Here is a 25,835-nt window from a genome sequence, read left to right as displayed (position 1 = left end):
ACATGCTGCTTGATCAAATCAAATCAAATGTTACTTGTCACAAGCGCTGAATACAACAGGTGTAGACTTTACAATGAAAAGCTTACAGCGGCGTGCGAAAGTATTCACCCCCTTTGGCATTTTACTTATTTTGTTGCCTTACAACCTGGAATTAAAATGGATTTTTTGGGGGTTTGTATCATTTGATTTACACAACATGCCTACCACTTTGAAGATGCAAAATATTTTTTATTGTGAAACAAACAAGAAATAGGACAAAAAAAACTGAAAACTTGAGCGTGAATAACTATTCACCTCCCCAAAGTCAATACTTTGTAGAGCCACCTTTTTCAGCAATTACAGCTGCAAGTCTCTTGGGGTATGTCTCTATAAGCTTGGCACATCTAGCCACTGGGATTTTTGCCCATTCTTCAAGGCAAAACTGCTCCAGCTCCCACAAGTTGGATGGGTTCCGCTGGTGTACAGCAATATTTAAGTCATACCACAGATTCTCCATTGGATTGAGGTCTGGGCTTTGACTAGACCATTGCAAGACATTTAAATGTTTCCTCTTAAACCACTCGAGGGTTGCTTTAGCAGTATGCTTAGGGTCATTGTCCTGCTGGAAGATGAACCTCCGTCCCAGTCTCAAATCTCTGGAAGACTGAAACAGGTTTCCCTCAAGAATTTCCCTGTATTTAGCGCCATCCATCATTCCTTCAATTCTGACCAGTTTCCCAGTCCCTGCCGATGAAAAACATCTACACAGCATGATACTGCCACCACCATGCTTCACTGTGGGGATTGTGTTCTCGAGGTGATGAGAGGTGTTGGGTTTGCACCAGACATGGCGTTTTCCTTGATGGCCAAAAAGTTCAATTTTAGTCTCATCTGACCAGAGTACCTTCTTCCATTTGTTTGGGGAGTCTCCCACATCCAACACACCAAAAGTGTTTGCTTATTTTTTTCTTTAACCTCTCTAGGGTAGGTGGCACCAAATCGTTCCACCTATGTAACAGCCGGTGGAATCCTGTGGCGCGTTATTCAAATACCTTAGAAATGCTATTACTTCAATTTCTCAAACGTATGACTATTTTACAGCATTTTAAAGACAAGACTCTCGTTAATCTAACCACACTGTCCGATTTCAAAAAGGCTTTACAACGAAAGCAAAACATTAGATTATGTCAGCAGAGTACCCAGCCAGAAATAATCAGATCCATTTTTCAAGCTAGCATATAATGTCACAAAAACCCAGAAGACAGCTAAATGCAGCACTAACCTTTGATGATCTTCATCAGATGACACACCTAGGACATTATGTTATACAATACATGCATGTTTTGTTCAATCAAGTTCATATTTATATCAAAAACCAGCTTTTTACATTAGCATGTGACGTTCAGAACTAGCATACCCCCCGCAAACTTCCGGCGAATTTACTAACAATTTACTAAATTACTCACGATTAACGTTCACAAAAAGCATAACAATTATTTTAAGAATTATAGATACAGAACTCCTCTATGCACTCGATATGTCCGATTTTAAAATAGCTTTTTGGTGAAAGCACATTTTGCAATATTCTAAGTAGATACTCCGGCATCACAGGGCTAGCTATTTAGACACCCAGCAAGTTTAGCCTTCACCAAACTCCGATTTACTATTAGAAAAGTTTGATTACTATAAGAAAAATGTTATTAGCTTTGGTGTTCTTCGTCAGAATGCACTCCCAGGACTTCTACTTCAATAACAAATGTTGGTTTGGTCCCAAATAATCCATTGTTATATCCAAACAGCGGCGTTTTGTTCGTGCGTTCAAGACACTATCCGAAAGGGTAAATAAGGGTTACGAGCATGGCGCATTTCGTGACAAAAATAAAATATTCCATTAGCGTACTTCGAAGCATGTCAACCGCTGTTTAAAATCAATTTTTATGCAGTTTTTCTCGTAAAAAAGCGATAATATTCCAACCGGGAATCTGCGTTTAGGTAACTAGACGAAAGAAAATAAAGCACAGGATTGAGTCGTGCACGCGCCTAAGCCCATTATCCTCTTATCGGCCACTTGCCAAAAGCGCAAATGTGTTTCAGCCTGGGGCTGGAATGACATCATTCAGCTTTTTCCCGGGCTTTGAGAGCCTATGGGAGCCGTAGGAAGTGTCACGTTACAGCAAAGATCCTCAGTCTTCGATAAACAGAGACAAGAAGAACAAGATCTTGTCAGAGAGGGCACTTCCTTTAAGGAATCTTCTCAGGTTTTTGCCTGCCATATGAGTTCTGTTATACTCACAGACACCATTCAAACAGTTTTAGAAACTTTAGGGTGTTTTCTATCCAAAGCCAATAATTATATGCATATTCTAGTTACTGGGTAGGAGTAGTAACCAGATTAAATCGGGTACGTTTTTTATCCGGCCGTGTAAATACTGACCCCTAGCCCTAACAGGTTAAAGCAATGGCTATTTTTCGGGAAAAGCTGAGCTCTGTGGAGTGTACGGCTTTAAGTGGTCCGATGGACAGATACTCCAATCTCCGCTGTGGAGCTTTGCAGCTCCTTCAGGGTTATCCTCTCTTGGCAGGTTTGTTGTGGTGCTATATTCTTTAATTTTTTTAATAATGGATTTAATGGTGCTCCGTGAGATGTTCAAATTTTCTGATATTTTTTATAACTAAGCCCTGATCTGTACTTCTCCACAGCGTTGTCCCTGACCTGTTTGGAGAGCTCCTTGGTCTTCATGGTGCCGCTTGCTTGGTGGTGCCCCTTGCTTAGTGGGTTGCAGACTCTGGGGCCTTTCAGAACAGGTGTATATATACTGAGATCATGTGACACTTATATTGCACACTGATGGACTTTATTTAACTAATTATGTGACTTCTGATGGTAATTGTTTGCACGAGATCTTATTTAGGGGCTTAATAGCAAAGGGGGTGAATACATATGCATGCACCAATTTTCCATTTACATTTTTTTTAAGTGTTTGAAACAAGTAATTTTTTTCATTTTACTTCACAAATTTGGACTATTTTGTGTATGTCCATTATATGAAATGCAAATAAAAATATATTTAAATCACAGGTTGTAATGCAACAAAATAGGAAAAACGCCAAGGGGGATGAATACTTTTGCCAGGCACTATACGTACAAGCACTTAACCAACAATGCATTTAAGAAAAATAAGTATTAAGTAAAAAAAATAAAAGTAACAAACAATTAAAGAGCAGCAGTAAAATAACAATAGCGAGGCTATATACATCGGGTACCGGTACAGAGTCTATGCACGGGGCACCGGTTAGTCGAGGTAATTGAGGTAATATGTACATGTAGGTAGAGTTGAAGTGACTATGCATAGATAATAAACAGAGAGTAGCAGCAGTGTAAAAGAAGGGAGGCAATGCAAATAGTCTGGGTAGCCATTTGATTAGCTGTTCAGGAATCTTATGGCTTGGGGGTAGAAGATGTTAAGAAGTCTTTTGGACCTAGACTTGGCGCTCCGTGCGGTAGCAGAGAAAACACTCTATGACTAGGGTGGCTGCAGTCTTTGACAATTTTTAGGGCCTTCCTCTTACACCGCCTAGCATAGAGGTCCTGGATCGCAGGAAGCTTGGCCCCAGTGATGTACTGGGCCGTACACACTACCCTCTGTACCAGTCAAGCAGTTGCCATACCAGGCAGTAATGCAACCAGTCAGGAAGCTCTCGATGGTGCAGCTGTAAAACCTTTTGAGGATCTGATGACCCATGCCAAATCTTTTCTCCTGAGGAGGAATAGGTTTTGTTGTGCCCTCTTCACGACTTACTTGGTGTGTATTGGACCATGATAGTTTGTTGTTGATGTGGACACCAAGGAACTTGAAGCTCTCAACCTGCCCCACTACAGCCCCGTCGATGAGAATGGGGGCATGCTCGGTCCTCTTTTTCCTAAAGTCCACATTCATCTCCTTTGTCTTGATCACGTTAGGGGAGAGGTTGTTGTCCTGACACCACATGGCCAGGTCTCTGACCTCCTTCCTATAGGCTGTCTCATCGTTGTCGGTGATCAGGCCTACCACTGTTGTGTCATCTGCAAATTTAATGGTAGTGTTGGAGTCGTGCCTGGCCATGCAGTCATGAGTGAACAGGAAGTACAGGAGGGGACTGAGCACGCACCCCTGAGGGGACCCCGTGTTGAGGATCAGCGTGGCAGATGTGTTGTTACCTACCCTTACCACCTGAGGGCGGCCCGTCAGGAAGTCCAGGATCCAGTTGCAGAGGGAGATGCTTAGTCCCAGGGTCCTTAGCTTAGTGATGAGCTTTGAGGGCACTATGATGTTGGAAGCTGAGCTGTAGTCAATGAATAGCATTATCACATAGGTGTTAATTTTGTCCATGTGGGAAAGGGCATTGTGGAGTGCAATAAAGATTGGATTATCTGTGGATCTGTTGGGGCGGTATGCAAATTGGAGTGGATCTAGGGTTTCTGGAATAGTGGTGTTGATGTGAGCCATGACCAGCCTTCCAAAGCATTTCATGGCTAAAGACATGAGTGCTACGGGTCAATCGTCATTTAGGCAGGTTACCTTAGTGTTCCTGGGCACAGGGACTATGGTGGTCTGCTCGGGGTATACATCCTGGTAATCCGTCTGGCCCTGCGGCCTTGTGAATGTTGACCTGTTTAAAGGTCTTACTCAGATCGACTATGGAGAGGGTGATCACACAGTCGTCCGGAACAGCTGATGCTCTCATGCATGTTTCAGTATTACTTGCCTCAAAGCGAGCATAGACTTAATTTAGCTCGTCTGGTTGTCTCGTGTTACTGGGCAGCTCGCGGCTTCGCGGCTGTGCTTCCCTTTGTAATCTGTAATAGTTTGCAAACCCTGCCACATCCGACGAGCATCGGAGCCAGTGTAGTACAATTCAATCTTAGTCTTGTATTGACGCTTTGCCTGTTTGATGGTTCGTCAGGGGGCATAACGGGATTTCTTGTAAGCTTTTTGGTTAAAGTCCCGCTCCTTGAAAGCGGCAGCTCTACCCTTTAGCTCAGTGTGGATGTTGCATGTAATCCATGGCTTCTGGTTGGGGTATGTACCTACAGTCACTGTAGGGAAAATGTAATCGATCCATTTATTGATAAATACACTGACTGACGTGGTGTACTCCTCAATGCCATCGGAAGAATCCAGGAAAATATTCCAGTCTGTGCTAGCAAAACAGTCCTGTAGTTTAGCATGTGCTTCATCTGACCATTTTTTATTGACCGAGTCACTGGTGCTTCCTGCTTTAGATTTTGCTTGTAAGCCGGAATCAGGAGGATAAAATTATGGTCAGATTTGCTAAAATGGAGGGCAAGGGAGAGCTTTGTGCGCGTCTCTGTGTGTGGAGTAAAAGTGGTCTAGAGTTTTTTTCCCTCTGGTTGCATATTTAACATGTAACTGTATCCTTGAAAAAAGTATTCCTGCAATTGCAACCACGGGCCAAATAAAGTTTAAAACTAAAGAAAAAGCACAGTGATATACTGATCAAAGAAGGTAATTCCTAACTTTCTTGTAATCTAAGGGTTTCAAAACCTAAGTTAAACCTGTTCCTTGAAATAACATGTCTGTTTAAAAAATATATATTATTATTATTTCACCTTCATTTAACCAGGTAGTCTAGTTGAGAACAAGTTCTCATTTACAATTGCGACCTGGCCAAAATAAAGCAAAGCAGTGCGACACAAACAACAACACAGAGTTACACATGGAATAAACAAACATGCAGTCAATAATACAATAGAAAAGGTCTATATACAGTGTGTGCAAATGAGGTAGAATAAGGGAGGTAAGGCAATAAATAGGCCATAGTGGCAAAACAATTACAATATAGCAATTAAACACTGGAGTGATAGATGTGCAGAAGATGATTGTGCAAGTAGAGATACTGGGGTGCAAAGGAGCAAAATAAATAACAGTATGGGGGATGAGGTAGTTGGATGGGCTATTTACAGATGTGCTATGTACAGGTGCAGTGGTCTGTGAGCTGCTCTGACAGCTGGTGCTTAAAGTTAGTGAGGGAGATATGAATCTCCAGCTTCAGTGATTTTTGCAGTTTATTCCAGTCATTGGCAGCAGAGAACTGGAAGGAAATGCGGCCAATGGGGGAATTGGCTTTGGGGGTGACCAGTGAGATATACCTGCTGGAGCGCGTGCTACGGGTGGGTGCTGCTATGGTGACCAGTGAGCTGAGATAAGGTGGGCCTTTACCTAGCAAAAACATAGATGACCTGGAGCCAGTGGGTTTGGCGATGAATATGAAGCGAGGGCCAGCCAACGAGAGCATACAGGTTGCAGTGGTAGGTAGTATATGGGGCTTTGGTGACAAAACAGATGGCACTGTGATAGACTGCATCCAATTTGCTGAATAGAGTGTTGGAGGCTCTTTTGTAAATGACATCACTGAAGTCGAGGATCGGTAGGATAGTCAATTTTAAGAGGGTATATTTGGCAGCATGATTGAAGGATGCTTTGTTGCGAAATAGGAGGCCGATTCTAGATGTAATTTTGGATTGGAGATGCTTAGTGTGAGTCTGGAAGGAGAGTTTACAGTCTAACCAGATACCTATGTATTTGTGGTTGTCCACATATTCTAAGTCAGAACCGTCCAGAGTAGTGATGCTGGACGGGCAGGCAGGTGTGGGCAGCGATCGGTTGAAGAGCATGCATTTCATTTTACTTGCATTTAAGAGCAGCTGGAGGCCACGGAAGGAGAGTTGTATAGCATTGAAGCTCGTCTGGAGGTTAGTTAACACAGTGTCCAAAGAAGGGCCAGAAGTATACAAAATGGTGTCGTCTGCGTAGAGGTGGATTAGAGTATCACCAGCAGCAAGTGCAACATCATTGATGTATACAGAGAAAAGAGTCGGCCCGAGAATTGAACCCTGTGGCACCCCCATAGAGACTGCCAGAGGTCCGGACAACAGGCCTTCTGAATTGACACACTGAACTCTGTCTGAGAAGTAGTTGGTGAACCAGGTGAGGCAGTCATTTGAGAAACCAAGGCTGTTGAGTCTGCCGATAACAATGTGGTGATTGACAGAATCGAAAACCTTGGCCAGGTTGATGAATACACCTGCACGGTATTGTCTCTTATCGATGGCGGTTATGATATTGTTTAGGACCTTGAGCATGGCTAAAGTGCACCCATGACCAGCTCGGAAACCAGATTGCATAGCGGAGAAGGTACGGTGGGATTCGACATGGTTGGTGATCTGTTTGTTAACTTGGCTTTCGAAGACCTTAGAAAGGCAGGGTAGGACAGATATAAGTCTGCAGCAATTTGGGTCTAGAGTGTCTCCCCCTTTGAAGAGGGGGATGACCGCGGCAGCTTTCCAATCTTTGGGGATCTCAGACGATACGAAAGAGAGGTTGAACAGGCTAGTAATAGGGGTTGCAACAATTTCGGCAGTTGTAGGGGTCCAGATTTTGCAGCTCTTTCAGAACATCAGCTATCTGGATTTGGGTGAAAGAGAAATGGGGGAGGCTTGGGCAAGTTTCTGTGGAGGGTGCAGGGCTGTTGACTGGGGTAAGGGTAGCCAGGTGGAAAACATGGCCAGCCGTAGAAAAATGCTTATTGAAATTCTCAATTATCATGGATTTATCGGTGGTGACAGTGTTTCCTAGCCTCAGTGCTGTGGGCAGCTGGCAGGAGGTGCTCTTATTCTACATGGACTTCACAGTGTCCCAGAACTTTGTGGAGCTTGTGCTACAGGATGCAAATGTCTGTTTGAAAAAGCTAGCCTTTGCTTTCCTAACTGCCTGTGTATATTGCTTCCTAACTTCCCTGAAAAGTTGCGTATCGCGGGGGCTATTCGATGGTAATGCAGTTCGCCACAGGATGTTTTTGTGCTGTTCAAGGGCATACAAGTCTGGAGTGAACCAAGGGCTATATCTGTTCCTGGATCTAAATTTTTTGAATGGGGCATGCTTATTTAAGATGGTGAGAAAAGCACTTTTAAAGAATAATCAGGCATCCTCTACTGTCGGAATGAGGTCAATATCCTTCCAGGATACCCAGGCCAGGTCGATTAGAAAGGCCTCCTCGCTGAAGTGTTTAGAAGTTTAATCAGCTAAAGATTGACATTGTGGCTTTTCTACATCACTTGACATCTATAACAGTGCAACATATAGGCCACCTTAAATCACTTTAGCCTTTTTCTATTATTTTTTCTGTCCGGCCTCTAAACCAATGTCATGTGTAGGCCTATACATGTAGGTGTGTATATTTTCTTTCATCAAATCTTCCATGATAGTCATTTATATTCTTCTTGGTATTGCTAGTCCTAGGTCCATTGCCTGGTCCTACGTCCTATGCCTGATCCTAGGTCCTGCAAGATAATGTGCGTTGACCATTTCACTACATTCTAATACGTACTTGCAAAGCCTGAACTTCAGTTCAGTATTGGAATCTGTATAGGCCTACACCAACTTAAAAGTTTAGTATACGGACAGGCAGACGCCCAACTCAATGTGCATTGGGGTTATCTTTTTTCAGTCAGTAAGCAGGCTAGCTTTGACAGAGTGTGGCCTTACAGTGAACTGTGTGAGCAAACACAACTTCAACTGATTTTCAACTTGTCTTGATTTGAACATTAGCTTCAAAATTGGCACTTGAGCCCTAATAGAATCCTTGAAACATCAAAGGGGATGGTAGACGTGAGGCTGGACAAAGGACAACTTAGTTCAAGGCCTTAACATATTTACTTCCCTTAGCAGAATTTACTAATCAATATCTCAGACAGTGTTTTGTATGTATCAGTTTAACTAGTGAAATATATTGTGCTTATGGCAAGATAGCACAAGGTCAAAAAGAAGCACAAAAACACTGAAAGGGCCACTTTGCCACCAGGAGTAAACCTTACAGTGCATTTGTCACTGACAGATAACATACAAGATAACCTTGCCTATGTCTTGTTTATTTGTTGTGACACAATACCTTCGAAGCTCACGTGGCCAGTAAACAGTATATCAAAACATCTGGAAAATCCAACATAAAGTGTGCCCTTCAGTTTTGAGAAGGTCATATGCTGTACAAGAGATCTATTTGGGACCTTGAGACTTTTGAAGTGAGCAGCTATTTAACTGTGTATATCAATTACTGTCACCGCTGTTCACCATGCAGGCACTCCTAGAACTAGATTTATGCAGAACATTTGGCTCTATGGGGCATATTATGCGTAATACTGTGCTAAGGAAAACAGAAACATGGATAACTTGATAAATAGTAAATCAGTCACGGATCTATTCAAAGTGCTGCTTTGGACAGTTGCTTGAAGTTTTTAGATTTGTTCATCAATAATGTATTTCCCAAACAGAGTAATTTTTTAAGTTAAAATAAAAAGCAGATGGAAAACAGCCTGCGTATTTTAAAGGGACATTTGTCTTTTTTACAACCAAATCTCAATTCTTTATCTAAAGAGATGTAATAGAATGATCCAGACACGCTTTCTTACAATTTCACTTGTTTTTGAGAAACTTACCCCAACCAGGGATTCATTTCCTCATCCTAGTTCTGCAGGGCTCTGAAGAAAACATGAACAAAGGCTCCAAAAACACCAAATACGTCCTTTAAGAAACTGAACAGCTATTAGTATAGTGAAATTGAAATTGTGTCATTCCAAACTTTATCCGCAAAGTTATATTCCATATTGTTGAAACTTCAGCGATACCTCTCCGTCCATTCTACAGGTAACTGCAAAAATAAAGGAAACACTTGAGTAAATGAGGGACACAAAGTATATAGAAAGCAAGTGCTTCCACACAGGAATTCCAGACACTTGTAGAATCTATGCCAAGGCGCATCGAAGCTGTTCTGGCAGCTCGTGGTGGCCCAACGCCCTATTATGATACTTTATGTTGGTGTTTCCTTTATTTTGGCAGTTAACTGTAGCAGCAGGCTACACAGAGAATGGAACAGCTGGATAGGGAAAACATCTCTAGTCACACATAATGGAATATAACGCTGTGGATAAAGTTCGGAATGACAATTTCATGTGTACAACATCTAAAGACCTGCATCACTATGCTGAGAACATTTCCGTTTCTAAAAGGATGTATTTTAGTGTTTTTAGAGCATTTTATAATGTTTTTTAGAGCCCCTGTATTACACAACAAGGCTGAGGAAATGAATCGCTGGTCAGGGTAAGTTTCTCAAAAACAAGTGAAATTGCCAAAAAAATAAGTGGCTAAAAGCTATTTACATCAAAAATGTTGATTTGGTTGTAGAAAAGCTAACTTCTTTAATTGTATTTTCAAAGACTTGAGATGACTGAGCAATATGCATTAACACAAAAAGCAACAAAACATTTGGGTCAAAATAAGACCAGTATTCTCATGGAAGGAAAAATATGTACATTAGATGGAGGGATTGATAGAGGATGTCCAAACCAACAGGGACTCTGGATCATCTGTTTGGCCCATTGCCGATGTTACTGCATGGTACATTGCATACTGTGACAAATAAACATTGCTATTTCATTTGACAGTCAAGGTGAAGTCATATCTATCACAGACTTTTAAACTCCAAGGCCACTAAGAAAAACAGACAAGGACAAATAACTGTGCAGCTTATCCACCCAGAGTGAATCCACTGAATCAGTGCAGAAGTCCAGTGTAGAATATAATAGTCCTCCGTTTCAGGTCATTGGATTTCACTGAAAGCTAGACCAGCTGAATAAGTCAGAATGTAAGAATTTATACATTGTGTCCATGTTCTGAATCAAGGCCATGCAGAATGTGTATAGCAGCACCAGCTGTGTAAGACTTCACTAGGCAGCATCATTTTCTTGAGGACTAATGGTTCAAATGAGCAGTCCTCATTTTAGATGGTTAACTCTCTCCTTCAGCAATTGACATTGGACTCATTTTGCAGCGATATTTAATTGCCAGCAATATTTCTTAGCCTAGGTTCTCATTAGCCAACAGCTTAATTCTGTATCTCACTACTTTAATTGATTTGATAACCTAGAACTGCTGTAGGTTTTCACAAAACATTGCAATTGATCAAATATAATTCACATCATGGTTAAGGATAATGAACTTGCTTTCTATTCATGATGTTGTCAAAATACATTATTAGTTGCAGACCACAAAGCAAGCGCACAACTCATTTTTCCTTTACAGAGACAACACTAGCCAAAACAAGATTTTAATTAGTTAGATGACAATAAATATGTGCCATCAAAATATTGCCATCAATATTTTAGATTGCTAATATTGTTTGCTCCAAAAGAACTGGAAAGAATCACGAGGGCAGCTGGCAAGCCAACAAGTAGAAAAGCTCAAATAATTTGTCTTAACTCATGATAATGTTAATTTGTGAAGATGAGCCAATTTTGACAGACCACTCACTCACGATTGGCTGACCACTCACTCAAGTAGATTACAAATCTGTTTCAAGTAATACAACTCGAACAATTGCTCAAAGTGTGTCTGTAACGTGTAACATGCAACCAAGCACAAAAGATGGCTTGTTTCCCAGTACTGCTGAAAATATTCCTTCCACTTCCTTTTGTTTATAAGCATTGATATTTTAAAGGCAGAATGGGTGAAAGCAATATGGTAGAAACTCAATTTAAATTATTTTAACATCATAGAGGGACCAGCAGGGAAAGGCTGGCTTACCACCATATTGCTCCTACCTGCAAAGTTTAATCTACAGAGAGAATTTTCTATATATTGTACAGCCCGGAACTCCAACCCTGGTCGTAAACGCACGACATCCAGACCACCAAGGAAGACAGTATTAACACTTTGAGCTAAAGCCTTGTGCGAGCCAACAGCTGGCCTCAGATCTTGGACCAGCAGATTTAACCTTGGCAGCCATCAATCTGAATAACAGGGTAGCCTACACCTAATGGGTATGATCGACCAGCAATGAGAAAATACTAATTTATTCATAGCGTGAAGTGGGAGCCTTGCCTGGGCTCTGTCTGTGAGGCAGCCTGGCCAGAGTGATTAGCATCCATCCCAGTCTATTACCTCAGACAGACAGATTGAGCTCTGACAGATGAAGGAGACAATCAAGGGAGGAACAGAGCACAACATTGAGATGGGAAAAAGGGATGGAGAAATAAGACAAGACTGCCCCCCTAAACAAATAACACAATTTAGACACTGTCTGCGATGCTAGAATTTTCAAAGATCAAATGGGATCAAAAAGCTTGATGAGATCAGACATCAAACAATTCATCAAACGATGTACTGTATCTCATGTGAGAAAGATGCATGAGATATATTTGCAATAAACATCACAGAAAGATGCAACATCCAAGACAGAGATCTATTGTGTTGATATACCAACACATGCACAGACTGAGGTGGTTTGAGGTGAGAAGAACACATAAGAAGAATGTCTTTAATAAGAGTAAACTAACATAAATGATCAATTACCTCGACTAACCTGTTCCACTACACATTGACTCGGTGCCTCGTTATTGTTATGTAAGTTTATTGTGCTACTTTTTGAAAAAAATGTTTTTACTTTAGTTTATTTAGTAAATATTTTCTTAACTCTATTTCTTCGAACTGCATTGTTGGTTAAGGGCTTGTAAGTAAGCATTTCACGGTAAGGTCTACTACACCTGCTGTATTCTGCGCACGTGACAAATAAAATTGAATTTGATTTGAATTATTAAAGTTGAAATGATGTGCATTATTTAGGCCTACGTATGCATAGGGTATCATCATCATAAATGATCTTTTCAGCATAACCTCCTTTAAGGCTAAATGTTCAGGAAGTCCACAAGGCCCTCTTCAATTAAGGCTGAACCTTCTGCAGTCCATAATATTTTTGAAAAAGGTTTGAAAGAAACCCTCAGCCTTGCAGCCGAATCAAAGCAACTACATTCACAGGCAAAACAAAGCAGTTATTAACAGCAAGAGGCGATCTGAATGAATCACAAAGCTTTCATCTAAATTGGGCACTGTATGAGAATATAGGTAGACATTAACTATACGGTACTATTACCCTATTCATCTGGTATTTCATTGGCCATCATGTAGGAACAACGGGTCATTTCTAGTACTTCAAGTAACAAATGGTAACTAACTGCAACAAATTATTAAATACCTGGTAATTGAGCGTCACTGTCAACCCAATAGTTGTCAGTAAACATTGAAAATGTGTTTCGTGCTGTGTTTTTTTATTTGTATTATTTGCATTATTGTAGTCAGCCTATAGACAAGCCAGAACACTGAATGTTTCCATAGGGGCATTCTCTGCACACACATTAGTTGAGTACACAACTGCTGTGGCTTGGTTGGTTGTCTGACTGCAATTGACCAATTCAAGGTCTGTGACTGTGAGGAAATCCAATGTGTAAGAGTGGCGCTAACAGTCTGGGAGTTAGCTCTTTGTGCAGGGGCTAGATACAGACCTGGAGGGTTCTTCCTCAGAGACTGTGCTCAGCCAAGCCTTAGCTGACACTCTCAGTAGCCAGATGTCGCCCTAGCTGAGAGAGCTCCTTCGGGTGAAATTACAAACTAAATTGGCATTGAATAATATGTCCTTGAGCATTCCTTCTTTGTGGTACCCCACAAAGATGCAATACTCACTCAATAACCCATTGACAAGCCAGTTTCATACTGCAGCAGCCCTGCATTATGTCCAACATCTCAAATCTCTCAAGATAGCTATGGCAAAAGAATGATTGACCCAGTGGATGATTATACATAGCTAAATTATACAGCTTTAATTATGTATTGCTACATTGTGTGTTTGCCTTATCTTTTTAAAACCATTTTCCAGTTGTTTGTTGATAAAACACCTGATATCTATCAAATCAAATTTGATTTGTCACATGCTTCCTAAATAACAGGTGTAGACTAACATTGAAATTATTACTTACAAACAATTCAGAGAGACAAATAATATACAAATAATAACACAAGAAAGAAATGCACAACTTGGCTCTATATACACAAGGTACCAGTACCGAGTTTGAGCTTATCTCTCAAAAATGTTGTACTGTCAGTGAGGATTTCTCCTTTTCTAAGATAATCCATCCACCTGACAGATGTGGCATATCAACAAGCTGATTAAATAGCATGATCATTACACAGGTGCACCTTGTGCTGGGGACAATAGAAGGCCACTCTAAAATATGTTTGTCACACAACACAATGCCACAGATGTCTCAAGTTTTGAGGGAGCGTGCAATTGGCATGTTGACTGCAGGAGTGTCCACCAGAGCTGTTGACAGAGAATGTAATGTTCATTGACAACATTCCACAGGCCATAATCAACAGCCTGATAAACTCTATGCAAAGGAGATGTGTTGCACTGCATGAGGCAAATGGTGGCCATACCAGATACTGTTTGGTTTTCTGATCCACGCCACTACATTATTTAAGGTACACTACATGACCAAAAGTATGTGGATACCTGCTCATCGAACATCTCATTCCAAAATCATGGGCATTAATATGGTGTTGGTCCCCCATTTGCTGCTATAACCGCTTCTTCTGGGAAGGCTTTCCACTAGATATTGGAACTTTGCTGCAGGGACTTGCTTCTATTCAGCCACAAGTGCATTAGTAAGTTTGGGCACTGATGTTTGGCGATTAGGCCAGGCAATTCATACCAAAGATGTTCGATGAGGTTGAGGTCAGGGCTCTGCGCAGGCCAGTCAAGTTCTTCCACACCGATCTCAACAAATCATTTCTGTATGGACCTCGCTTTGTGCACAGGGGCATTGTCATGTTGAAACAGGAAACGGCCTTCTCCAAACTGTTGCCACAAATTTGTCTACAATGTCATTGTATGCTGTAGCATTAAGATTTCCCTTCACTGGAACTAAGAGGCCTAGGCCGAACCAAAAACAGCCCCAGTCCATTATTCCCCCTTCATCAAACTTTACAGTTCAGGCAGGTAGCGTTCTCCTGGCCTCCGTCAAACCCAGATTATTCCGTTGGACTGCGAAATGGAAAAGCGAAATTCATCACTCCAGAGAACGTGTTTCCACTGTTCAAGAGTCCAATGGCCGCGAGCTTTACACCACTCCAGCCGACACTTGCGCATGGTGAGCTTAGGCTTGTGTGCGGCTGTTCGGCCATGGAAACCCATTTCATGATTCTCCCGACGAACAGTTATTGTGTTGATGTTGCTTCCAGAGGCAGTTTGAAACTCAGTAGTGAGTGTCGCAACAGAGGACTTACTATTTCTTCTCGCTGCGCACTTCAGCAGTCCTGTTCTGTGAGCTTCTGTGGCCTTCCACTTCGTGACTGAGCCGTTGTTGCTCCTAGACATATCCACTTCACAACAACAGCACGTACAATTGACCGGGGCAGCTCTAGCAGGGCATTAATGATCCAAACTCACTTGTTGAAAAGGTGGCACCCTATTGGGACGGAGTGGCGCAGTGGTCTAAGGCACTGCAGTGCTAGTGCTAGAGGTGTCACTATAGACCTGGGTTCAATCCTGGGCTGTATCACAACCTGTCAGCAATGGGTATGGCTGAAATAGTTGAATATACTAATATGAAGGGGTGTCCACATTCTTTTGTATATATAGTGTATCTGTGATCAACAGATGCAAATCTGTATTCATGTGTCATGTGAAATCCATAGATTAGTGCCTACTGAATTTATTTCAATTGACTGATTTTCTTATATGAACTGTAATTCAGTAAAATCTTTGAAATTGTTGCATGTTGCATTTACATTTTTATTCAGTGAAGGTAGGGGTAAAGTGACTAGACAACAGGATAGAAAATAAACAGAAACTGCAGCATATGTGATGAGAAAAGAGTTAGTGCAAAAAGGGACAATGCAGATAGTCCACGAGGCTATTTGGTTAACTATTTAGAAGTCTTATGGCTTGGGGGTAGAAGCTGTTCAGGGCCCTGTTGGTTCCAGACTTCGTGCATCAGCTGTTTTGGTCATTTCCATAGAAACCTGCTATCATAGTCATCAGTGATGATATTTAACTGGGTAGGAAATGAGGTGTCCCTGAGCATCGGGGGCCCAGGTGGCTAATTCAAAGTCGGATCATCGGATAATGCCACAGATCTTCCACGTTAATTTCAGCGCTGCTCCCTTCATCTAAACATTCCACATTGTCCTTCGCAGCAGTGCGACTTAAACCATCTAAGGGGATTCATTCATATGTGCTGTATTGAAACAGAGCAAATTAAATGGGAAAGGGTAACAGGTCATTGGATGCTTCTGAGGGTGAAGGGTAAAATAGGGTGATTGATGAATGCATGCAATATATAAACAGGAAGTTGAAATATTTGGAACCCATGTTCAAGGCTACAACCCTGTTACACAATTTGCTGTATATTTACACTGGTCTTATTTTTCTCCACCACTGAGTTATATAGAGAGTATAGAATTAGTGGTGGTTGGATGTACATTTAAGTCATTTAGCAGACGCTCTTATCCAGAGCGACTTACAAATTGGTGCATTCACCTATAATATCCAGTAGAACAACCACTTTACAATAGTGCATCTAAATCTTTTAAAGGGGGGGGGGGGTTAGAAGGATTACTTTATCCTATCCCAGGTATTCCTTAAAGAGGTGGGGTTTCAGGTGTCTCCGGAAGGTGGTGATTGACTCCGCTGTCCTGGCATCGTGAGGGAGCTTGTTCCACCATTGGGGTGCCAGAGCAGCGAACAGTTTTGACTGGGCTGAGCGGGAACTGTGCTTCCTCAGAGGTAGGGAGGTGAGCAGGCCAGAGGTGGATGAACGCAGTGCCCTTGTTTGGGTGTAGGGCCTGATCAGAGCCTGAAGGTACGGAGGTGCCGTTCCCCTCACAGCTCCGTAGGCAAGCACCATGGTCTTGTAGCGGATGCGAGCTTCAACTGGAAGCCAGTGGAGAGAGCGGAGGAGCGGGGTGACGTGAGAGAACTTGGGAAGGTTGAACACCAGACGGGCTGCGGCGTTCTGGATGAGTTGTAGGGGTTTGATGGCACAGGCAGGGAGCCCAGCCAACAGCGAGTTGCAGTAATCCAGACGGGAGATGACAAGTGCCTGGATTAGGACCTGCGCCGCTTCCTGTGTGAGGCAGGGTCGTACTCTGCGAATGTTGTAGAGCATGAACCTACAGGATCGGGTCACCGCCTTGATGTTAGTGGAGAACGACAGGGTGTTGTCCAGGATCACGCCAAGGTTCTTAGCACTCTGGGAGGAGGACACAAGGGAGTTGTCAACCATGATGGCGAGATCATGGAACGGGCAGTCCTTCCCCGGGAGGAAGAGCAGCTCCGTCTTGCCGAGGTTCAGCTTGAGGTGGTGATCTGTCATCCACACTGATATGTCTGCCAGACATGCAGAGATGCGATTCGCCACCTGGTTGTCAGAAGGGGGAAAGGAGAAGATTAATTGTGTGTCGTCTGCATAGCAATGATAGGAGAGACCGTGTGAGGATATGACAGAGCCAAGTGACTTGGTGTATAGCGAGAATAGGAGAGGGCCTAGAACAGAGCCCTGGGGGACACCAGTGGTGAGAGCACGTGGTGCGGAGACAGATTCTCGCCACGCCACCTGGTAGGAGCGACCTGTCAGGTAGGACGCAATCCAAGCGTGGGCCGCGCCGGAGATGCCCAGCTCGGAGAGGGTGGAGAGGAGGATCTGATGGTTCACAGTATCAAAGGCAGCAGATAGGTCTAGAAGGATGAGAGCAGAGGAGAGAGCGTTAGCTTTAGCAGTGCGGAGAGCCTCCGTGACACAGAGAAGAGCAGTCTCAGTTGAATGCCCAGTCTTGAAACCTGACTGATTAGGATCAAGAAGGTCGTTCTGAGAGAGATAGCAGGAGAGCTGGCCAAGGACGGCACGTTCAAGAGTTTTGGAGAGAAAAGAAAGAAGGGATACTGGTCTGTAGTTGTTGACATCGGAGGGATCGAGTGTAGGTTTTTTCAGAAGGGGTGCAACTCTCGCTCTCTTGAAGACGGAAGGGACGTAGCCAGCGGTCAAGGATGAGTTGATGAGCGAGGTGAGGTAGGGGAGAAGGTCTCCGGAAATGGTCTGGAGAAGAGAGGAGGGGATAGGGTCAAGTGGGCAGGTTGTTGGGCGGCCGGCCGTCACAAGACGCGAGATTTCATCTGGAGAGAGAGGGGAGAAAGAGGTCAAAGCACAGGGTAGGGCAGTGTGAGCAGGACCAGCGGTGTCGCTTGACTTAGCAAACGAGGATCGGATGTCGTCAACCTTCTTTTCAAAATGGTTGACGAAGTCATCCGCAGTGAGGGAGGAGGGGGGGAGGGGGAGGAGGATTCAGGAGGGAGGAGAAGGTAGCAAAAAGCTTCCTAGGGTTAGAGGCAGATGCTTGGAATTTAGAGTGGTAGAAAGTGGCTTTAGCAGCAGAGACAGAAGAGTAAAATGTAGAGAGGAGGGAGTGAAAGGATGCCAGGTCCGCAGGGAGGCGAGTTTTCCTCCATTTCCGCTCGGCTGCCCGGAGCCCTGTTCTGTGAGCTCGCAGTGAGTCGTCGAGCCACGGAGCAGGAGGGGAGGACCGAGCCGGCCTGGAGGATAGGGGACAGAGAAAATCAAAGGATGCAGAGAGGGAGGAGAGGAGGGTTGAGGAGGCAGAATCAGGAGATAGGTTGGAGAAGGTTTGAACAGAGGGAAGAGATGATAGGACGGAAGAGGAGAGAGTAGCGGGAGAGAGAGAGCGAAGGTTGGGACGGCGCAATACCATCCGAGTAGGGGCAGAGTGAGAAGTTTTTGATGAGAGCGAGAGGGAAAAGGATACAAGGTAGTGGTCGGAGACTTGGAGGGGAGTTACAATGAGATTAGTGGAAGAACAGCATCTAGTAAAGATGAGGTCAAGCGTATTGCCTGCCTTGTGAGTAGGGGGGGAAGGTGAGAGGGTGAGGTCAAAAGAGGAGAGGAGTGGAAAGAAGGAGGCAGAGAGGAATGAGTCGAAGGTAGACGTGGGGAGGTTAAAGTCACCCAGAACTGTGAGAGGTGAGCCATCCTCAGGAAAGGAACTTATCAAGGCGTCAAGCTCATTGATGAACTCTCCAAGGGAACCTGGAGGGCGATAAATGATGAGGATGTTAAGCTTGAAAGGGCTGGTAACTGTGACAGCATGGAATTCAAATGAGGAGATAGACTGATGGGTCAGGGGAGAAAGAGAGAATGTCCACTTGGGAGAGATGAGGATTCCAGTGCCACCACCCCGCTGGCTCGATGCTCTAGGGGTATGCGAGAACACGTGGGCAGACGAGGAGAGAGCAGTAGGAGTAGCAGTGTTATCTGTGGTGATCCATGTTTCCGTCAGCGCCAGGAAGTCTAGGGAATGGAGGGTAGCATAGGCTGAGATGAACTCAGCCTTGTTGGCCACAGACCGGCAGTTCCAGAGGCTGCCGGAGACCTGGAACTCCACGTGGGTCTTGCGCGCTGGGACCACCAGGTTAGAGTGGCAGCGGCCACGCGGTGTGGAGCGTTTGTATGGCCTGTGCAGAGGGGAGAGAACAGGGATAGACAGACACATAGTTGACAAGCTACAGAAGAGGCTACGCTAATGCAAAGGAGATTGGAATGACAAGTGGACTACACGTCTCGAATGTTCAGAAAGTTAAGCTTACGTTGCAAAAAATCTTATTGACTAAAATGACGAAAATGATACAGTACTGCTGGCTGGTGGAGTAGGCTAGCTAGCAGTGGCTGCGTTGTTGACTTTGTTTGAACGTGTAGCTGGCTAGGTGTAGCTGGCTAGGTGACCTCGATAGTTTCAGTACTACACCTTGTCATGATACAAAAGCAACTTTGTAGCTAGCTAACATAACACTAATCAAGACGTTCCTTTGTAATGTATTTAGTTTCTACAGTATTACTCGTCGGTAATAGTTGGCTGGGTTTGGAAAAATGCCGTCGCGGGGGACGGCAATAGCTGGCTAGCTAACCTCGGTAATTACTAAACTACACAATTATCAAGCTATGACAAAGACAACTATGTAGCTAGCTAGCCAACACTGCACTAGTCAAATCGTTCCGTTGTAAAGTATTAGTATCTACAGCGCTGCTAGTCGGTAACGGTTGGCTAGCTGTTGGCTAGCTAGCTAGCAGTGGGTTAATAATGACTAGGTGTGGTGACTACGTCTGGCGTCGCGGCTGGCTAGTTACTAATAATTACTCTAAACTACACAATTATCTTAGATGCAAAGACAACTATGTAGCTGGCTCACTAACACTACACTAATCAAGTCGTTCCGTTGTAAAGTATTAGTGTCTACAGCGCTGCTAGTCGGTAACGGTTGGCTAGCTAGCTAGCAGTGGGTTAATGAAGACTAGGTGTGTTGACTAAGTCTGGCGTCGCGTCGCGGCTGGCTAGTTACTAATAATTACTCTAAACTACACAATTATCTTAGATGCAAAGACAGCAAAGACAACTATGTAGCTGGCTCACTAACACTACACTAGTCAAGTCGTTCCGTTGTAATGTAATAGATTCTACAGTGCTGCTAGTCGGTGGAAGTTGGCTGGTTGGCTAGCTAGCAGTGTTGACTAGCTAGCTAGCAGTGATGACTACGTTAGGAGGACGAAGATAGCTAACTTCGATAATTACTCTAAGCTACACGATTATCTTTGATACAAAGACGGCTATGTAGCTAGCTAAGAAAAAATTGCTCAGATCAAACAAATCAAACCGTTGTAATGTAGTGAAGTGTAATATTACCTGTGGAGTGAAGCGTAGTGCGACTGCTTGCTCCAAACCTCGGGCCGAGACTGTAGAGAGCAATGACAGATCATTGCGGTGCAGTCCACATTTTTCATGCTGCAGCAGGAGCGGGTGGTCAGACTGACAACTTTGAAATTTGTTTTTTGTCCCGCAGATTGTCGAAACGATTGTCTTTTCGTTTTGTATTGCATTAACACTAGAAAGGCAGAGAGTGTCATAATGACGCAAAACAAATGTACATTTTTTATTACTCTGCCATTTTTATAGTCATGTCCCCCCCATCCTTGACTTTTCCAAAATACATCTATATAACACACTGTCATTGTTAGAATAGTAATATCACAAACAGAACTGGCATTATAACCAGTTTCAGGAAGGCATGTCATTTGTTGAATGGTTTCCCCCCGATAGTTGAAGGTGCTAGCTGATAATCACCCCAATAATTGCCTCGAAACTGAACCTAAACTAAACCGAAACTAATTTCATACATATAACAACAGACAAAATAAATGAAGTAAAGTATGAAGAGGGCGAAAGGGGGCAAATGGGTGAGTTGATGAGTAAGAGGAAGCATAGAATGCATAGAAAATAAGCCTGGTAGGCACCATGAACAAAGCGAGACTGGAGCTCCCTTCCTCTGCACAAAATAAAGCCAGTACACAGCAGCTATACTCCACACTCAGACTTTATCAATGCAAGGCAAGAAAGAAAGTTTGTGTTATGCATCCGACAGTTGCCATCGACTGAGACACAATAAAGAGAAAAACGAAGACTATTACACACTACAACCCAACAAAGGTACAGTTGGAAGTTTACATACACTTAGGTTGGAGTCATTAAAACTCGTTTTTCAACCACTCCACACATTTCTTGTAAACAAACTATAGTTTTGGCAAGTCGGTTAGGACATCTACTTTGTGTATTTTTCCAACAATTGTTTACAGACAGATTATTTCACTTAATCACAACTCCAGTGGGTCAGAATTTTACATTCACTAAGTTGACTGTGCCTTTAAACAGCTTGGAAAATTCCAGGAAATTATGTAATGGCTTTAGAAGCTTCTGATAGGCTAATTTACATCATTTGAGTCCTCATGATGCCATCTATTTTGTGAAGTGCACCAGTCCCTCCTGCAGCAAAGCACCCTGACAACATGATGCTGCCACCCCCGTGCTTCATGGTTGGGATGGTATCCTTCAGCTTGCAAGCTTCCCCATTTTTCCTCCAAACATAACAATGGTCATTATAGCCAAACAGTTCTATTTTTGTTTCATCAGACCAGAGGACATTTCTCCAAAAAGTATGATCTTTGTCCCCATGTGTAGTCTGGCTTTTTTATGCCGGTTTTGGAGCAGTGGCTTCTTCCATGCTGAGCGGCCTTTCAGGTTATGTCGATATAGGATTCGTTTTGCTGTGGATAAAGATACTTTTGTACCTGTTTCCTCCAGCATCTTCACAAGGTCCTTTGCTGTTGTTCTGGGATTGATTTGCACTTTTCACACCAAAGTACATTCATCTCTAGGAGACAGAACGCATCTCCTTCCTGAGCGCTATGACGGCTGCGTGGTCCCATGGTGTTTATACTTGCGTACTATTGTTTGTACAGATGAACGTGGTACCTTCAGACGTTTGGAAATTGCTCCCAAGGATGAACCAGACTTGTGGAGGTCAACAATTTTTTTCTGAGGTCTTGGCTGATTTCTTTTGATTTTCCCATGATGTCAAGCAAAGAGGCACTGCGTTTGAAGGTAGGCCTTGAAATACATCCACAGATACACCTCCAATTGACTCAAATGATCTCAATTAGCCTATCAGAAGCTTATAAAGCCATGACATCATTTTCTGGAATTTTACAAGCTGTTTGAAGGCACAGTCAACTTAGTGTATGTAAAATTCTGACCCACTGGAATTGTGATACAGTGAATTATAAGTGAAATAATCTGTCTGTAAACAATTGTTGGAAAAATGACTTGTGTCATGCACAAAGTAGATGTCCTAACTGACTTTCCAAAACTATAGTTTGTTAACAAGAAATTTGTGGAAAAGTTGAAAAACAAGTTTTAATGACTTCAACCTAAGTGTATGTAAACTTCCAACTTCAACTGTAGCCTACAGTAACATAAATGAATGAAAATGTTATTGTTCTCCCCCCTCAAAATGTTATATTCTAGTTACCTAAGACCTTCATAAACACAACCAAATGATGTAGGGGGGGGGGGGGGGGGGTTCAACGAGGCCTTTCTAGTTCCAAATTTCTCTAATGGTCGCCCCAGTGTGAGTTGTTTTATGCATGTGATGTCAGAATGCAATCACTGTTCCAAAATGTGATGTTTTATGCACGTGATGTCAGAATGCAATCACTGTTCCAAAATGTGATGTTTTATGCACGTGATGTCAGAATGCAATCACTGTTCCAAAATGCGATTATTACTTAACAGGACAGTTAACACACGCTGTCTGCTAATTATCTATAGGCTGTTTCAACTTGTCAACTTGATTTTCTAAGAACTTGTATTTTCTAACAGCAGTTTGAATTGAGGTGTGTTCTGCTTCCTCATTAATTCACATAGAAGTAGTCCATTTCAGCGTTGCGGACAATTTATGTTTGAGGCTTTACTGAGCTGGATAAACTTATCTCTTCCAGGAGAACCCACCGCACTTCACTAATGTTTGCGCAGATCAAGTATGCATATATTTGTGCAGTCTTGCAAGAATTGGAATGTTTTCTTGCTGGCGCTCGCTTTGCCTTCCTTGTTGTTTTGATTACACATAATAACTTTGGACATGTGTGCGTTCCTATCAAAGTAAGTTCCTTATTTTCTGTATATCGTGTTGTCATTTCTACTGTAGACGCATACAGTACGTATGTAAATATGAATGTATGTATGGAGCATAATATATTCACAGTTTTAATCACATGTTTTCAATTACTGATGACAAATAAAGCATTCTGATTATTGCATATATTGTAATGGACATCTATGATGTGTGTAAAATACTTTTTTGAAGGTTTTACTGATTATAATGAGCTAAGCTATTTGCCAGCTATGTATGTTTGTTGACATTATACAATGCATTCTGGGTGTTACGTAATCTGCCAGAAGAAAGATGTTATAATGAGGTGAAGGACTGGTTCACTCATCTTTCGGGTAAACTTCCGGAAGTGAAGTGTATGATTGTAGACTACGCACCCCCTTCAACATGCATACTATAAACAGACCAAACCCATCGTCTCCTCTTATTATCTTTGGTTGATGCGAGAAAAAAAAAAACATGGCGGAGCGCAAAACTACCCATCATCGGATTACTTTCGATTTCTAGAAAGTGTTTTACTCAAGTATTTTGATCAATGGTGAGCTCTCTCGTGATTAATTATAAATAGTAATTGCTATTAGCTAATTCATATTGTAGTTTCTGTCAGCCAAGAGTTATACAAATATGAACGCTTGTGTTATGTCAATCTTTCCTCAGTTAGCGCTAGGACAAATGTAGCCTACATTTTTCCGGTTTGGTCTGTGAATGTCTGAACATTGCATTCAAAAATAAACTGCTCACATTCTGGAAATAACTTTGTAAGGACTGTGTTTGTGCAAAATGTTTCGGAAAAAACAGTGTGGCCAGCTCAAGTGCTGATTGTTGCGTTATTCCAAACTGGACGTTCTAAATACGCGTTCTAATCACACTGGTTTGATCGTATGCTACAGGGACCACTGTAGAATGATCATACCCGTGTGATCAAATGCGCCTATGTTTGGCCTCAATAAATAACCTGTAGGCTGCATTGGCTCTGACATTGACTGGAAATATTAATAACACATTAATTTGTCTATGCCTGGAAATCGTCATACTCCTAAAAGTTATGCTAGATTATTTCAAAACGGTTGTCTTTCTGTTTTGTATGTGTTATTTATTGTATTAAACACAACTCTTTTTCGCAATATTTTAAAACGAATAACCTGATTCTTGCTGCTTCAAGTTCAGTAGCCTACTCTCCTCTCTTTTGTTGGACTTGTAAGATCATGTGCTCCGATCCTCTGTGTGTTCTCAATTAAATAGCATGTAGGCTGCATGGGCGAAGAAGAATGGCGCTTTCCAAGGAAATACATTTCCTATAGTTAAAGTTCCAACATCGACTGGGATTAAATATTAATAGCACATTTACTCTATTTGTAAATTGTCCTGCCCCTAAAGGTTTTTTAAAACATAGCTCAAGTGCAAGTGTCCGCTCACCTATTCTATTTCGCCCCAACTCTGCTCTCTTTCAACAATTATGTTCAGCTTATTGACTGATATAGCCAGATAATACCAATAGCCTAATATAATGGGCCACGTGAGAATATCTGGTGTTTTTAACCTCTTTCTGTATATGGCGCAAAAGTACTGGTACCGGGGGCTTAAAATAACATTTGCGAGACTGTGGTAGTTATTGCAGGGTCGGACAAGAAGTCAGATGGACCGGGCAGGACCGGGAAGAAGAAATCAGTCCTGCGCAGACCTCTAGTTGGACCTTTAAAACATCTGCTTGGCCCCCTGGTGGCTAATTTAACACAACTTTGGAGAAATAGTATATTACCCAAATATGTTTTGACAGATGAACAAATTTAGTTTTATTTGTCACTTCTGGTGTAATTGCATAGCTTTGGCAGCAGAAGGTGGTTGCATTCATGCCATTAACGCTCAGTTGAATTGACAATTGTTTGTGTGTGTGTGTGTGTGTGTGTCAAGCACAAAACTCTGACCTGTACCTCACCTTTGTCGACCTGACAATAGCTTTGTGGCACCATGTTTCATCTTCCTGTGGCAACTTCTGCCTCACAATCAGTACAAAAAAGACTGAAGTTATTTACCAACAGTGGTGGAAAAAGTACCCAATTGTCATACCTGAGTAAAACTAAAGATACCTTAATAGAAAACGACACGTAAAAGTCACCCAGTAAAATTCTACTTGAGTAAAAGTCTAAAAGTACATGGTTTAAAATATGCGTAAGTATCAAAAGTAAATGTAATAACAAAAATATACTTAAGTATCTAAAGTAAAATTATAAATAATTTTTTATTCCTTATATTAAGCTAACCAGACGGCACCATTTTTCTTGTTTTTAAAAAAATGTACGTATAGCCAGAGGCACACTCCAACATAATTTACAAACGAAGCATGTGTGTTTAGTGAGTCCGCCAGATCAGAGGCAGTAGGGATGACCAGGGATGTTCTGTTGATA

The 25,835-nt window shown here is 42.5% G+C and overlaps 1 protein-coding gene across 3 annotated transcripts in view; it reads right to left on the bottom strand.

Moving 5' to 3' along the window:
- The window catches only part of gulp1a (GULP PTB domain containing engulfment adaptor 1a), a 171,278-nt gene that overhangs the window by 63,455 nt on the left and 81,988 nt on the right, over window positions 1-25,835 (bottom strand). The window contains exon 1 of one of the 3 annotated variants that reach the window (XM_029703044.1): window positions 9,473-9,645. The exons of the other annotated variants lie outside the window; for them this stretch is intronic. The gene's annotated coding sequence lies outside the window, so the exon portion shown is untranslated. Of the gene's footprint in view, window positions 1-9,472; window positions 9,646-25,835 lie in introns of those variants that run through there. 3 annotated transcript variants of the gene reach the window in all.

The sequence above is a fragment of the Salmo trutta genome, chromosome 20 (genome assembly GCF_901001165.1).
Source record: "Salmo trutta chromosome 20, fSalTru1.1, whole genome shotgun sequence".
NCBI lineage: Eukaryota > Metazoa > Chordata > Actinopteri > Salmoniformes > Salmonidae > Salmo > Salmo trutta.
Note: the sequence above shows the minus strand (reverse complement) of the source record. Positions and strands in the feature narration are given on the sequence as shown.